At 41.2% G+C, this 16,654-nt stretch overlaps 1 protein-coding gene across 4 annotated transcripts in view; it reads right to left on the reverse strand.

Moving 5' to 3' along the window:
* Positions 1–16,654, reverse strand: part of STON2 (stonin 2) — a 78,616-nt gene that overhangs the window by 39,800 nt on the left and 22,162 nt on the right. The gene's annotated exons all lie outside the window — the stretch shown is intronic.

Consider the following 16,654-nt stretch of genomic DNA (forward strand, 5'->3'; position numbering starts at 1 on the left):
TTGAAGAAGCAACAAAATCAGTGCCAAAGTAAATGCATCATCCTCAGGACTTATGAAGAAGAAACACAATTTGAAACCTTGGCCTTTCATTCTTCTGGAGCAAAGCAAATTCTGACACACTCAAGAAATTACAGATTTGTGAAACAACACCTAAGGCTTTAATGACTATTACAAAAAGCTCTCTGCTTTATTTGGTATTAGTTGTAATAACTTTATCTTCAAGTGGAAGGTGATTTTTCATCAGGCTTGTATATAGTCTGCCATGACACACAGAAGTCACACCTATTGTAACTTACTCCTGGTTGAATAAATAGGTGGCGAACATCTGCACCACAGTGTTTGGAAGTGGCGAAAAGCCTCCCTAATGACAGACATGTTGCATAACCAAGTTTCTCTACACCAATTTAGAGGAACCTTTGGCCTATTACGTTTCATAGCAGGTTGCCAGCACAGACAGTGACTGACAGCTGGGGGAACCAGCTTTATCCTCATCTGCTGCTCATTTCTATAGGATTGGGAGTTACATGCCTAAACTCGCATGCTGCTGAATCACTTAAGGGATGCTCCAAGTGGCTTACCTTGAGAGCAATAGTTACACCAAGGGATGGTGTGACCCTACCTAGCCCAAGGAGACAAGCTGCAGAGCTACTAATTGTGTTCAGAACATGACAAGCCGAACAAAGGCTTTTCACATTCGAGGCATCACGGTTGATTTGTCCAGGTCATGGTCTGAACAGATGATGGGGCCAAACAAATTCTCCAGCCCAGCAACAGGAAGCTTAATAAAGACTTGTTCAGTCAGCCTTATAAGCAAAGAACTCTGCAGGGCCTAAAGAGGCTGCTCTGCTTTCAGTTGGACACAAAGGGTGCTAATTTCTAATCTCTGCTCCATTTGATGCTCTTTAAAATTCATAGCCAAATTGTAAAGTATGAGAAGCTGAGGAAAACAAACATGCACTTGATAAAGGCAGCCTTTGTATTCAAATTTCTGTGGGAGTAATCACACAGTAGGAAATTATATTGGAGTATCTTCACTGTTCCCATAATTTTATCTCATCACAGGAATTAAAAATTAATTTATCCTTATATGCTAGTAATAAAAAGAATGATCGACAGTCCTGCCATTCATCACAGAGGACAGTAAGATAGCAAGATACCACGGCCATAGATCATTGCCTTAGTGATTCTAGCAGTTATTTTCCAACATATTTTCACCATTTGTCCATTATTTTGTACAGGTGTTAACCTGACATTTACTTTAAAGTAAAATATACTAGCAGATTCACTATACAGCTTGGAGAACTTAACCATTTCTGTATATTCACCATAGTGTTTTTCCTTTAAACATCTTCCCCTTTGGTTGCACATAGTCAATATGGAAACTGGCTTTGTTAAAACACATCACGAAGTCAACTCCATTTCTGTGAAAAAACAGAAGGCTTGGCATTTTCCAAATAGAGCTGAGATTTTCCGAGTTGAAGGCTTTTAAAACAAAGAAATAAAGGAATATGAAGGGAGTGTTAGCTTCTTTCTTTTTTCAGGACAAATAGTGAGAAATACTTACCTCCCAATAATTACTATGCATTAGATTAAAAATGGCACAAGAACTTATTTTACACTTTCATTTTGCTTATATGACAGGTTTGGTGTGACTCTAGTGAACTTGACTGTATTAGGTGGCTCTCTAGCATGTTGCATGAGGTACTGTAGGTGATTACACTATTAAGTCTTGTGATCATCTGCTCACTGACTTGAGTCACATTTTCCCAATTCATGCAATTTAAGTGGGACTAAAGTAATGACGTTAAAGGAAATACCAATTATTTATCTTTTTTGGAAGGTGGGGGAATGATTTAATGAATTTTGAAAAATTAAAATAGCTACACGATTTCCATCCAGAAAATTGAATTTTAAAGGTAACACCCTTATTCAACAGTTGAAATCCAGATACAAGAGTCAAAGTCCTAAAGCACAACACAGAAAGTGTCTAGAAACACACTGCAGTTTCAGATTCTTTTAAGGTACAAAAATTATCATCACTGATTAATTTTAAGTGACACCGTAGGGCACACATTAGCTACTGCAATAATTGGTATGTGTTTTCTCAAAGAGTACCATTACTTCATTGGTTTGCAACAGTTCTAATGTAATTACCCATTCAATAAACAGCAATTTAAGTTCTTAAGAAGAATATGAAGAAATACTTCTGCATGCAGAAGGGTCTTCTGCCAAGTAAAGGGGAATGACAGGCTCTTTTTACCTTCACTGTCAGACGGCAAGATGCAGCAGGTTCACCCACTAGGAACAAGTTGAAGCTGCTGGCATCACACTTCTTTAGCATTTAAGTTATTTAAAATTGGAAATTAATAGAAGTAACACAGCACCTAGAAAAGGAAAAATGAACAGGAAGAGAGAAAATCCAGAGGTGGAGGAAGGGACAAGGGATCTTGTGGGTAAAAGAGCACTCCTTAGAGCTAGGTGACAGATTTTAGAGATTTCAGTAATTGAAGGCAAAGTTTTATCTCTGCCCAGAATCTCTCTGCATCACAGGTGTATCAAAGTCATGTAACATAGCAAAAAAAAAAAATCCCGGACAACTTTAGAAATTTGTATGAAGCCTACAGTTTCCAATCCAAATGATCCCAGAGGACTGCATGGACTTCTCTAATGAAGTACAAACTGTATGGCGAAATAGCAGTCACCTCTGAGAAAGAATACGAAGTCTTTTGTAGAAGTGTACAAAGATCAGCAGGTGAAAAATGCCTTTATCTCTCTAAAACCGCAAGGACACGTAGAGAAGCAGTATCGTTTACAATTATCATACCTGAAACAGAGCTGCCTTTCACTAGGAAGCCTTTGCTGGCTCCCTTTTCTTTTCAGAAAGTACTGGCAGGCAGAGTAGCAGAGCCACTACTAAACTTTTCCATAAAGCACTGGATGGGCTGGAACACGTGGATCAAAGCTGTTCACTACTTAACATAGTAAGAAGGAATTCAAGCACAGGAAAAGTATAGCCTAGCCATACATCATCACATTTCCTTCATCCTCACTTTTTTATTGGAAAAAGAAATCAAGAGGCACCTAAGCTGGGTTTCTGAAAGAGAAGAAAGAGAAGCCTGCTGGGACCTGGTCCCATGCTGTTTGACTTGAGGTTTCCTTGGAAGTGAGTCCCAGGCAGTAACAGGTTAATCTCAAGTGCCTTTGCTCTGCTCTCCTCTCTCTGCCATGAGGGATGTGTTGATTCCTACTGACTTGCTTTTCCCTTTTATCCAGCAGACAAGGAGCTACTGGCTCAGGCAAAATGCTTCTGCCCTTCCCATTTCTCCCTCCACACCTGTTGGCTCCATTAGTTCAGCTTTTGGGCTGCTCAGATGCGCGAGACAAACTGGTTTTGTTCTGTGGATGCAGCTGGACTGTCAATCTCAACCAAGCACGGCTAACACTTTTGCCCCAGCAGCACCCCAGCCCCTGCCAGGCCAGGGACACCTTGGCAGGGGACAGAGGGCAGAGCTGGAGCCTCAGCTGCAGGCAGCAGCCAGCTCTGCACAAGTACAGTGGAGCCTTGCAGGACAGGGAGCACAGCCTGCATTATGCTCACAGCTCTGCATTACAGCCTCTAGAAACCAGCTACTCTGGGTGTCCTTCCCTGCAAAACTCCTGCAAAATGCACACAGAAGAAATTGCATGGTCCTTCAGCATCAATGTCTTGCTAACTGAACTGTCTGACGAAAACAGAACACACTCAAGAAGACACCTTCATTGTATTTACTTAACCCCTGTGCCCTCCCAGTAGCCCCCTGTTACCACCAGCATCACTCTCCTGGAAAAACACTGCATGCCTTGCCTCTGATTCTGCTCGGTTATCAAGATGCCATCTGGTGTTGATGCCTTAACTACTGGCAACCTGACCTCTCCTTACTAACCTGCCTTGACCTTTATGGGAGATCAGTTCATCTGACACTGCCCATCTCTGGACACATACGTAACTCATCAGGAAATCAAGTGCTTTTCACAATTTTTAGCTATGCTGAGACAAATAGACTAGTCCCTGCAAGTCTGAGGCACAAAATAGCCAAAGGAGCTGAAGCAGATTTCTGAGGAAAATCAATGAGTCCTGTAATTTCAAACTGAGCAGAGATGGAAAGTGTACCTATGGGGTTTGGCCACATCACGGGGAGGCTCTTGTAATCCTTGATTCTATGTGAAGAATTTGCAGTGACACAGGTTTTAGCAGACATATGATCTTAGCAGAGTCCCAAGTCCATACCCATGCTGTTACTCCATCATTGTGTCTTCACTCTTTTCTTAGTCATGCTAAATCAGGCAGAAAGCTGCTCATGAATGACGCAATCTGTATTTACCTTAAGGCTAGACATACCCATAAAGCCTGAAGTCTACCACCACCAAGGACTGACCTATGTATACAGAGATAACAAGTTCACAGCTCTGCTGGAACCTTCTCAGCTAAGCAAAGTAGACTGCCTGGTTTCAAATACAGCCTTTAAAGCAGTGCAGCTTAGTGGCTTTATCAAGAAAAGTATATTCTACTGACTGTGGAGTCCAATTACAGAATTTGCTGAGGAGACACACCAGCATTCAAAGGGGAACAATGTACACATAACTGCGTCAACAGAGTGAAATGCCTCTGTGCCTCTCCCTCCTCAGAGACAAAGAACTCAAAAGGTTTGCAGGGAATCCTGCAGGTCTCCCAGGATACACCACAGTTCATGCTAATAATGTGTTGCTGGAGGCAACCAAGCCTGAACAAACAAATCAATCCAAGGGAGGAGGAGTGACAGGTTCATGAAAGCAAAGCTTCCAGTAAAGCCCCCTTACTTCTTTTGTGCAAGCTTTTCCACCCAGATCCCAATTCTGGCTGGCTGAAGGGCCCGCTGCAGAGGAGGCCCAGCAAAGCACCCTGAGCCAACCTCATGTCCCACTTCCCAAGCCAGCCTGCTGTGCTGGAGATAGTGTTCTGTGAAGCAGTGAAGCTGACACTCTGGCTGGTGTGTCAAATACGTGGACACCCTCCAGCTGTCTGCCCTGCTGGACAGACTGTGTGCCTCTGCAGCCTGCATGCTGACACATGCTCCTTTTCCAACCCAATCCCTTCTGAAGACTCACGCCTACCACACAGCATAAAAATGCACAAACATATAAAAATCCTACTTTTTGCACCAAACTGACATTTCCATTGGGTGTCTCAGGAGGAGGACTGGGCTAAACGTTTTGATGAACAGAATCAAGAATATTCTTGGTGTTTATGCAAGAACATGAAATGATTCCACTTCATTCAAAAACTGACACTCTTCTTACCACATATATCTTGTAAGAGCACGTTCACCATTGTGCAACCACATGAAATTTTTCCAGAAAAGAATACCGATTCCAAATTAGGGACACAAAAAAGATCATGGAAAATAGCTGAAACTTGGCATCTGCCTGCACTAAGTACCTGTTCTTTGTGTACAGAGCATTGTACAGATTAACTATCAGACATCTGCAGTTAATCACAGTATGGCATATACCCCCTTTCCAAAAGACTCACAGATCTATCAGATCTGTTTGAACCCAGACTCAGAGGTATCTGGCTCCCTCTTGCCACATCAGTGTTGCTGTAGAGAGCCATTCTCTTCATGACACCAGAAAATTAGGACTTTTAAACATCCATTTTAATATAACCTGAAACCTGGGAAAGGGGCAAGTCTAAGCTCATACATTATCTAGATTTCAGATAATAATCAAAACAGTTACTTGCTGAAACACCTACTTCAATATGCCTGGTTTGTACAGTACGAGTTATTCTTTGTTAGTAACCACTGATCTTCGCTTGTCCTACACTTCTCACTTTTGGTATGGACCGATGAAGACACTCAAGGGTTAATTTATCTGCGTATGCTGCTTATACATTAAGTTATTCCATTGCTCCAAAATCTGCCTGAGGATGTTTCAGGAAACAGTGCACTTCGTAATTATCATGTTTGTGAAAACAATCAACAAACGCCAGGGCTGGAGCCAAAAGGTGCCTATTACAGGCACCTACCTTCTCAAAGACTAATCCACACTGAGATTTCAAGCAATGAGAAGATGGCTTCGCCCACAGAGGTCAGAATCTGATGGTCTACGCTTGGAGAATTTATGTCTCTTCTGAGTGCCAGTGCACACGTTTGTGTTTAGTTTAACTGCAAAGCCAGTTAAAAGCAGAAAGCAAATGACAGCTAACGGTACTGGACTGCCAGGTGTGGCAGAATGCTGTCTGTCCTGTGCCAGTGACAGGGATGGTTTGCTCTGCCTCCAGCAGCTGATTCCCACCTGCCCCAGCCTTATGGTCTTTGCTCCGGTCCTGCCAAGGGTGTGGGAGGTTCTCCTGCAAGCAGTAGTTCCCACACCCTTAACAGGAGATGGACCACAAAGCCTCTGGCTCCTGCTCTACTCATCTTTCTTGGCCCTCCTTTCTCCCCTTTCAGCAGAGGAAACAGACCCTGGCCCCTACTACCCACATGCTCCCAGCCTTGACTGTGAGGGGACAAGCATGGGATGTTATGGAGATAGGTTCTGTACCCTCCAGAATGGCAAAGCAGGAGGCACTAAGGAGTGGAAGAGAAGCGGAGGAGGAGGGTCTGCTGACCCCAAACACAGCTCCCTGTTATGTCAGGTCTCTCACCCATGCACAGCCCCTCTCCCCAGCACTGGCCACGTCTGCCCACACTGCCCACCCCCAGCTCCTTGCCCCGTGTTCTCCCCTGACCAGAATACACTGTACACAGTAATACAGTTGTGTCACTGCACTGATGTAAACGCTGAAGGTGTTTCTTTCCTTCACTCCCCAATGTTAGTTTAATTATACATGCACTAATCAGTGCATAAACCTGACAGAAAGGGAACATGCCCTAATATTTTTATTTTTAAAGCAGTTTTAGCTTCATCCCTGACCTAATGTTTAAGCCACCAAAAGGAGGAATTATTTTTGTTTGATTCTGTCCTACAACTAGAACTCTTAATGACGGTAATAACTCAATAAAGCCAGGACCAGTTCACCTGGAAAGCTGGGCTTCAACAGGTCCTACCTTTCTCACAAGTTATCTTGGTGGTCATGTTACATATTGGAGCTAAAGCAAACTACATATATGCATACATAAAGAGCAAGGAAGTGGGGCTGTGGTGATAATTAAACACGAACACACCTAGATATTGTGCCAAAGATAATTAATACTTTGGCACTGCTCTTTAATAAGAACGATGATGCAGAACATCATGGTTAAGAGCACAGGAGGTAGGCTAGATAACCAAAAGGAGAAAGTGGAAATGGACATTAACATTAATGAAGTAAGAAAACATCTTGGAGAGGTTTCTGTGCTTAGATGAGGAGGTCTGATAAGCTTCATTCCTAAACTCAGAAAGAACTGACATATGTAAGTACAGCTTTCATCACAAGGATTTTAAAATAATCAGTTCAGATGGGGTGGTACCATACAACTGGAGACTACAATTTAGAGTAACTGTAAGTTTACTTCAGACAGTATAAGCTGAAATCTGACTGCAAAAGTATGCAAGGCTTTGGAAGGAAAAAGTGAAACACAGAAGATAAAAAAGAGGATGAAAGCTAGCTTTAAAAGAGGTAGTTTGTTCCAGCCAAACGTAACAGATTTCCTTGACAACTGATTTTCTGAAGAAAAAATAAATCTGTATTAGAAAAAGTGTTTGATGATGTGCCATCTGGGAAGGAGCTAAAGTGAAGACTGATACCAGTATTAAGACAAGTAAAAACCAAGCTAAAAGGAAGATAGCTATTGAGTTTTAAGAGAATTATTAGCTTAGAGAAGCTACAAGTAGAATTTCTTGATTAAGACTACATAGTTAAGACTATGCTTATCCTTATTTTAAAATAATGATAATGACACAGAAATTAACATGCTAATGGTATTTGCTGAATGCACACAATTAGGAGGAACTGTATATAAAGAAAGCTCTGAACATCATACTGAAAGGAGGGGCTTATCTTGAGGACTAAGGTAAGAGAAATTAGATTAAATGTAATAATGCAGAGTTCACAATCAGGCATTTAAGGAGAGATATATTTGTTATAGTGAAGAAACTCATAAATTATGTATGAGAGAAAGTAATCTAGGATATAGGCAGTCAATGTGAATAAAGTGAAAGGGTACTTGCCTGATTCACTTGTACAAAATGAAATAAGACCCTGAGATGTATCAAGGAGAGAACTCCAGAAGATGGGGAAACAGTAATATCTTGATATCAGGCTACGATGAGACTTCAGTTTGTGCACAGATTGGTCACTACATACAAGAAAGATTATTTCAAACAAGAACACAGCTGAGAATGGCTTGCTAGGATGAGGAGGAGAATAGAGAACCAGAATATTGAAAACCTTGTCTCAGTCAGTTTTGCAAATGAAAACAGAGAGAAATATAACTACACTGTATAAATGTATTAAAGGGCTTAAACTGGAGAGTGCAAAAAGCTATTTGAATGACAGTATTGGCACAGGAACATGTGAATAGATCATGAATACATTTACACCAGCATCCTGGGAAATAGCTTCCATTCCTGTGATCTTAAGTGAATCATGTTTAAAGCTCTCAGAAATGGCTACATGTGAAATTACACCAGCTTCAATAAACTGGTGACTAGAGTCTGCACTTAAATGGCATAATTTCTACAAAGCCTGTAATGTGCATGAGGACACAGAATTACAGGACACCTGTTGCAAGGATCTCTAATCTCCTAGGAAATAAACTGAATGGCTAGATTGGAGAGGAGCACACAGAGCTGCAGCTATTTGAAAATTCTGTTGCACCATAACAGAAATAGCTGGGACTTGAGTATTTTGGAAGCAGTTTTAGGTGCCAAACCCAGATACGGACTCCTTCACAATAGGTGCTGAGGACTTGAAAGAGATTTTATAAAAATCAAATCCTAAGCGTTCAAATCAGTTTCCAGAAGATTTAGTGCAGTAACATTAGGAAGTTAACAAGTAAATTGGACTGACATCCACATCACAAAATCCAGGATCACCCTTGGTATGTAAGACCAGAATGAAGAAAGAAAGTAGCATGAAGTCTCCTGTTCCTCTCATGTAACAAGCACTGTCACAATGCAAATATCAATTTTTACCTGCTCTAAGATGAGGCAGAGGATATTGGTCTCATCTGTCAAACATAAGGGCAATTAAGACCAAATTGCTTCTAATAACTGATGAACAGTCTTATTATGCAAAATTCAGGTCATATCTGTGGTCCAGCATTATTTGGTTTGATGAGGGGTAGATCATTTAGAAAATGGAGATATTGAAGTAAAGACATATGTCAGCCATGTCCCTACAGTACTTCCATCCAACTCTGTTAATTTCTGTCTTGAAAGGGCAGAAAGTGCTACATCTTTTCCCTAACATTGAAGCCAAATAGAAGAACAAAGGAGGCAGTTCTGATAAAAATGGACATAAAACCCCAAAAATCTCACAAAAGTTCTAAGTGTGCACAAAAAAAATTGTCACCATAGAAGCTAGAGGTTTTGCTTAAATAATTCCTACATTATTCTTGTTTTTAAAAACTTGCTTCCCATTTTATCCCACAGTTCTTTGAGAAGGTGACTCTGCAACTGACTCCCCAAAGGTGTTCATCAGCACTTTTCCAATTTCTGTGCTTCGCGGTCTCCTGTGCTGCACAGTCCAGTGATCCCCTGAGTCTTTCTTAGATTTCAGATGATATCACAGTAAGGGAGAAACAAGCAAATCCATGCATTCGGGCATCAGGACATTTCTCATCCTTACTTGCTGTCTGCTCCTGCCACCCTTTTCACCTGCTGTTTTACACTGCTGCTTCTATTCAGCCACTTCATATTCAGACAGGAAATTCCACACAGAACTGGGATGTCTAATTAAGGGCACATGAAATGATTTACAGCTCTTGTTAATTAGTACTACCACTGAAACCTTGCTTAATTCTCTGCCACTTAGAATTAATGGTGGAATATGTGAGTTCTCAAGGGGGTAATTTCTCCATGCAGTGAACCCTGCTACTGTCTGAGAGCTGCAGACTTGGGTTTCCTGGGGTGCAGCCAGCTCCACAAGGGACCAGCAACACCACTGTGCAGCACGGGGCTGGGACAGTGCTGCACCACTGCCGTATCACTCTATGGCCATTTTCACCTCCTGTCAGTGGTACAGCAGCATGCTGCCAAAAACTAAATGCAAAAGGCGACATAACACTGCAGAAGATTGTCACTGATGTTTTCCACTCCCATGAACTGGATGTGGGGAGATTCCTTGATACTTTTCCCAGAGGCTTTAAGTTCAGAAGGTATTTAGCATCCTGTAGAATTGCTCCAAACAAACCTAGTCTTTCCTCTTTCAACACAGCAATCACAGATAGCTGCTGCACTTAAGCATTCCATTGCCAATTAAGCTTCAAATTGAAATGTTCTGCCCAGCTGCAAAATCTCCTACTGAACTCCTCTGGCTTATCACATAGGCATGTGGCTTTCTGCACTGCATTACAGAGCAACTGGAGCCAATGTAAACACTGTGGCTGAGGAACCACAGCCTTACAAACAAAAATAGAGGGCTTCGTACCCCTAGTCTGCCTCACTGGCATGAGATAAACTACAAAGCATCTCCCCACATCTATTCTCTTGGGATACTGCCTGCACAAAGGGAGATCAGGAGGCCAGTCCCATGACTGGGGCTGGAATTCTGTCTGCTTTTCTTTCAGTTGCTCTGACTATATAAAACCATCAGTGAATAGCTGTGGAAAGAGTGAACTTCACCAAGAACATGATGCAGGCTCAGCACTTAGCTCTCATAACAAAGTATAACCCTCCTACAAATCCACAGTTACTATAGCCTGTGGTTCAGAACAGCCATGAGGAGAAAAATCAGCACCTGAACTAAGACATGATCCTTCAGCTGTCTCCAGCATGGGGCAAACGGCATGTATTAGATAAGAACTGTTTCTATGTTGGCATGCAGGCAAGAAAAACCTCCATTAAACAGCAAAATTACTATGTTTTTAATAAAAATGTTTGAAATTAAAACATTTCTAAGGAATAATGAAAATCAGACCCTGTTTTTTCATGTTACTAGTTTCTTCTTTTATACTTTCCCTCTTCCCTGTCTTAGACCTGGTGCTCTCAGTATGTGGAGGAGCAAGGGAGGCCTGATTAATTCAGAGGAGTAAGCAGGGTAAGACTCAGCCTAGTAGGAATTAGAAGGAGCAGACACTCTTGAGCTTTCTTCTAACTCCTGCTATGAGAGAAATCTTATATCCCCTCCTCCTGCTCCCTGAAATTCCTCATTGTTCTTGAAGAAAAAGCAAGAATCCGATAGTTCTACAGCAGCTTCAACTACTCTTCCTTGGGAGGCAGAACAATAGAGGCATAACTAATAAGTGTGATTTTTGGGGCATAGATGTGGAAGATACAGAGTCATTTGAGGTTAGGACACTACATTTAGCTCCAGCTGAGGAGACAAGAGTTGGCAGAGCTGAGCTCAGTGACATCTCAGTTCTGCTTTAAGTATTAGCACAGGGACGGTCCTTTTTAAAACTGAAGTTTTTAAGTGTTGGAAATGGCTGAACAAGAGAAAACTTTGCTTCAGTTGACATGAATCAGAAAAATAATATAGAGATATTTGCTCTGGATATGCTGGATCTCAAACTGAATTTATGAGCTTGGTGCAGAAATGACTGGGTGAGGTTCTTTGGCCTGAGATATACAGGAGGCCAGATTAGATTATAAGAATGATATCATAGTCCTCCCTTCTGTCCTTAAAGTAAATGAATCAGATGACTGGACCAAGCTTATTCTGTAACTTGTAGATTCCTAAAAGTGGCCATGAGGTGTTGAAGAGAAGCTGATTTCCAGTACAAAGGTGTGATTTGGGATTAAAACTCTTCTACTGCTATGAATTATCTAGACCTAGCTTCCTGGTTCTGCCCTACCAATGCGTTACTCTTAAAGAAGTTAGAAATGCCTTGAGAAAAATATGGAACAGCTAGGATATAAAACTCCTGAATTGCTAGCTGGTGGCTGATACTGGATGTGAGGGAGAAAAAAACCTCCTGCCTCCAGTGATGAATTTAGCCCTTACAAGTCAGAGTTGTGCAAGAACACATTTGAAGTGCTATTTGCTCATGGTATTCTGGAGTCCCCTCCTCCCTGAAGCCAGGGTTCAATGTTCCTCTGTGCATTCTCCCTCCAGTTGGCTTTGGCAGGCTCTCACATACGAATTTTTTTCATGTGTCTAGGACCAGGACACCAGAACAAGTTAATAGTTACACCACATAACTGAAATGCAGTTCTGGGTGGAAGGTGGCAATCACCAGCATATGGTATTTCCCCCTTGCTCTGGTAATTAACATGGAATGTTTTCAGAGCTTGTAGCCTATTTCTGGCACTCAGTGCAAGCATATTGCTCAGCTGTATAAACACAGAATCACAGAATGGTTTGGGTTGGAAGAGACCTTAAAGAACATCTAGATCCAACCCCACTGCCATGGGTATGGACACCTTCCACTAGACCAGGTTGCTCAAAGCACCATAGTTCCAGGGAGGGGGCAACCACAACTTCCCTGGGCAACCTGTTCCAGTGTCTCAACACTCTCATAGTGAAGAATTTTTCCTTAATGTCTAATCTAAATCTACCCCCTTCCAGTTTAAAGCCATTACACCTTGCCCTATTGCTACATGCCTCTGTAAAAAGTCTCACCTCAGCTTCCTTGTAGGCCCCTTCAGGAATCTATTCAAAGCTGCTCATTTGAAATCTACAGAACACCACTCTCGCAATCATCATATCAGGACTCAGTGTCTAGCTGGCTACAGTTACAGAAAAAATATTTGTAAGAAAACTACTGCAGAAAAGCATCAGGAAAAGGTTTGAAAAGTTAGTACTTGCCCTCCATTCACTTCAAGAAATAGCTGGACCTAAGCCTGCCAGAATTGTCATCTACAAGTTTTAAAATAGAAGCAACAGAACTCCCTTAAACCATGCAATTCACTTTGAAAACAACAACATTTTTCAAATAAATTCCTTGTGCTATTTATTAAATTTCTGGGTTTTGAGCAGTTAGGAGCCACACATGCAACCTTCTATCTCCAAACATGCAGATGTTCTCAGAAAACAATAACATAGTGATTTCCTCATTATCCCAGTAGTCCCAGAGCTTCAGAATAATGCCAAACAGAACAACTGGTCAGCAAATTGAACCATCAACATCAAGCATGGCATAGCTGAAGCTCTCCTAAGATACAAATCACAACAAAAACAACAACAGAATTAGCAACAACACACCTAAAATAGCTATCAGGGAACCTATGTCTACAAGGCTAATCAGCCTTTTATATACACACACGCAGAGCATTATTATATAATACAGATTTTGTTATATATTCTATTAAATTTCTAATAGAATATATAGTTTCTGATCTATGCAAATGCATATCTAATTCATTATATATTGATCATATATAATTATTTTTATTTTGTAGACAAGATTTATTTTTAATTCATAGAAATAAAAACTATTTTAGAGATGAATGGTGAAATGCAGAAATCTAAATCAAGCTGTGAGGCATTTGTGCACAACCTCAGAACAGATCACAGTGCTTCCAGATCTATAATCATAGCTACAAGAAGGCCTTTTCCCTTGCTCCTCTGACATGTAGATATTTAACCTTTTTTGAAAGCTGAGACAGGCATCTGCTTCAGAACGAATAAATACTTGTATTGTATCAGTAACAGAGATGTCCTGTGTTACTTATCTTGCAAAGCACAGCACAAATGCCAAAAGTTCCTGCTTCTTTCCATGCTCATTGATCCAAGCTGAGTGACACAGTGATGCTTGGGCTACTGAGGCAAGGGGCCACCTCACCAGCACCAAATACAGCCTCACACACACTGTATAATGCCAGCTGTTGTAAAGTGCTTGTTGTTATAACCATATAAACATGTCCACATTAAACGGGATGTCTGCCATCACTTGACCCAAATTTACTGGGTAGCGGCTGCAGTCTAAAATAGCCCTCCATGATGACGAAGATACTACAAAAGGCTTCTTGGTGCCAGAGTTCAAACTAGCACAGGCAATGAAGTGCAGCATCTTCTAGCTGCACTTTGATTGAAAAGCAAATCTTTTTCAGCTCTGCTTGTGCAGTATTTACCTCCACTGCTGTGAATTCTGTTGCCTTTACAGGATGTAAGTGAGCTTAATCTGACTCCATCAGACAAGAGGCTTTCTACAGTCTGCATCATAGTGAGGATAAACTCTCAGGTGGGATCATTCAGGTCTCTACCATGTTTCTCAGATATCTTCCTAGATAAAGCTCAAGCCTGTGGAGTTGTTGTACACTCAAATCTTGTGTCAGCTGTGGGAAAGCTGATTCCCGGCCAGTTTCATCTGCTTGGAGCCTACCAGCCCTGGAGAGCATGATGTGCATTCTTGCTGCTGGGACGCAGCTCTGAGTATGCCTGCAGTAAGATCTGCCTCAGGCTTTCATCTGCTTCACACAAAATCCCATACCCTGAACTCCTGACAGGCAGTTGGTGTTCAAGCATCTTGCATGCAGAAAAAAATCAGGACAAGTGCTGAAATTATGAAACAGAGTATTCTGGATTCTCTCTATGATGTTCAGGGAATATAAATTCACCATGGGTAAAATATTTATTTTATTTAGTGTCTGACCACTAAGTAGAATTTTTCACACTTTTCTCACCAATATGTTTTTCTCGTTTGAAACAATATAAGCACCCCCTATAGACCAAAATCTGTACTAAGTACATTTTAAAAACTGATTTATTTTCATTGTTTTTTTAGCAGTAAAAAACTCCATCAAGCTTCACCTTGGAGTAAACATAGTGGTTAACAGTCAACATAACTTCACCTTCACACACAGCATGTAGATTCCTCTCTTTTCCTTCATGGAAAAAATAAATGTTATTTTGTTGCCTTGATGGGGCCCTCAAACTCCACTAAAGGCTGAGAGACAGCTAGTCTTTTGAGAAGAGAAATGCAGATAAAATGCTTTAATCAAGTCAGGTTTGAAGAACTGAATTTCTAGAGAGGAGCACAGAGGAAGGAGAGAAGAAAGTGACCGTGCATTTTTGTACAGTTATGCATTGTGAGGGCAGGATGAAGTGGAACAACAAAAAAGATGCCAGAACTGTACAACAGTTCCATGGCCACCATGTACTCAGCTCTCTCAACTCCACAAACCTTGCCTGATGCCAGCAGACACTTTGGGGGTGGGCTGTGAGTCATCCCATGAAAGGGGAACACACAGATGCACTCTGTTCATGCTGCCCTTTTGCAAACTCCATACCTGGAGTGTATTTATTATTTCAAGTCCCAGTATCTCTAAGGTAGTGTACTTTATGCTTTATCTAATGATCTACATTAATACTTTTTTTACTTTAAAAAATATATAGGTGATTGGAATGATTTTTTTGTACCTGTTTCACTAACAAACATGTCAGTTTGTGACTGACTTAGAAAAAAGAAGAGTAAGAAGTTTGCCCACAAAGCTTCTACTGAAGTACCAGTTTCTCTTTTGGCCACATACAGCAAATAATTCCCTATGTATGCCAGCAACACTTTTCTGTTCATTTCTCTATATGACACAAAGTTACATATGAACTGGGCATCCCTCATTTCCCTTGCTCATGTGGAGACAGCATGAGGCAACAGCCTCCCACTGGCAACCTCCACCAAATCAACCAAACAGCACATACTCCAGATGAAAACTGTTACACTTCACCCTAATATAGACATGAGCTCATCAGAACAGAACTGATGCTCAGGCTAGCATCCAAACAGCTGGCACACAATGTCAGCTTACCTGGTCTACCTTTCTACCTCTGGTTTCCAAACTCAGAGGTACAGATAAGCAGACTGCTCTAAAATAAAAATGGTCAGACAAACTTGTGGTAACTGCATTATTTGAAGAAAGAAAGGTCTCTACTTACCCCCCCAAAAATACTGCTTCTCCACAAAACCTTTGTCTTAAGCACCCAGTCACTACCTCCCATGCTGCTGTCTATGCACCTGCCTTGACATCCATCCCAGTTTCACTGAACCATCAAATAATATTCTTTTCAAGTGATGTATGTATATGCTTCCTATGTAAGGAGCATATGAACTCAGTGGGACTTAGGAATTCCATTCTCCCAAAACAGATCTTATTTCACATATATTTGTTACATTCACCACCTGAGAGAAAACACATTAAATGCTTCAGGTGTATGAGCTATCATGACATCAACAAATCAGTTTTCATCACCAAACTGTGCAGCTACTGACCTTCCTCAGCTTGGGGTGAACAGCTTCCAACATACTTTAGATGCCTCTTCCTGGAGCTGTGTATTTTCTTCCTTTTTGTGTCCTGATGTGTCAGCTCTTTTTATGCTCTGTGAAAATCTGCTTTGTCATTTAGAAGTTATCATCTTAATTCTGCAACTCATGGGTGACACCACTCTGCTTTATTTCTTCTGCTTCAGAGATTATCTAGAGTACAACTGAGGAGCATCAAACTACAATGCCATGCAGCACATTTTTCCACAGTCAGAACACCATCTGAATAGATCCCTACAAGGTCAGATAAAAGGAACTTAAATGATCAAAATCTGCTACTAAGCTACCCTCAA

Source organism: Apus apus, chromosome 5, assembly GCF_020740795.1.
Source record: "Apus apus isolate bApuApu2 chromosome 5, bApuApu2.pri.cur, whole genome shotgun sequence".
Classification (NCBI taxonomy): Eukaryota; Metazoa; Chordata; class Aves; order Apodiformes; family Apodidae; genus Apus; species Apus apus.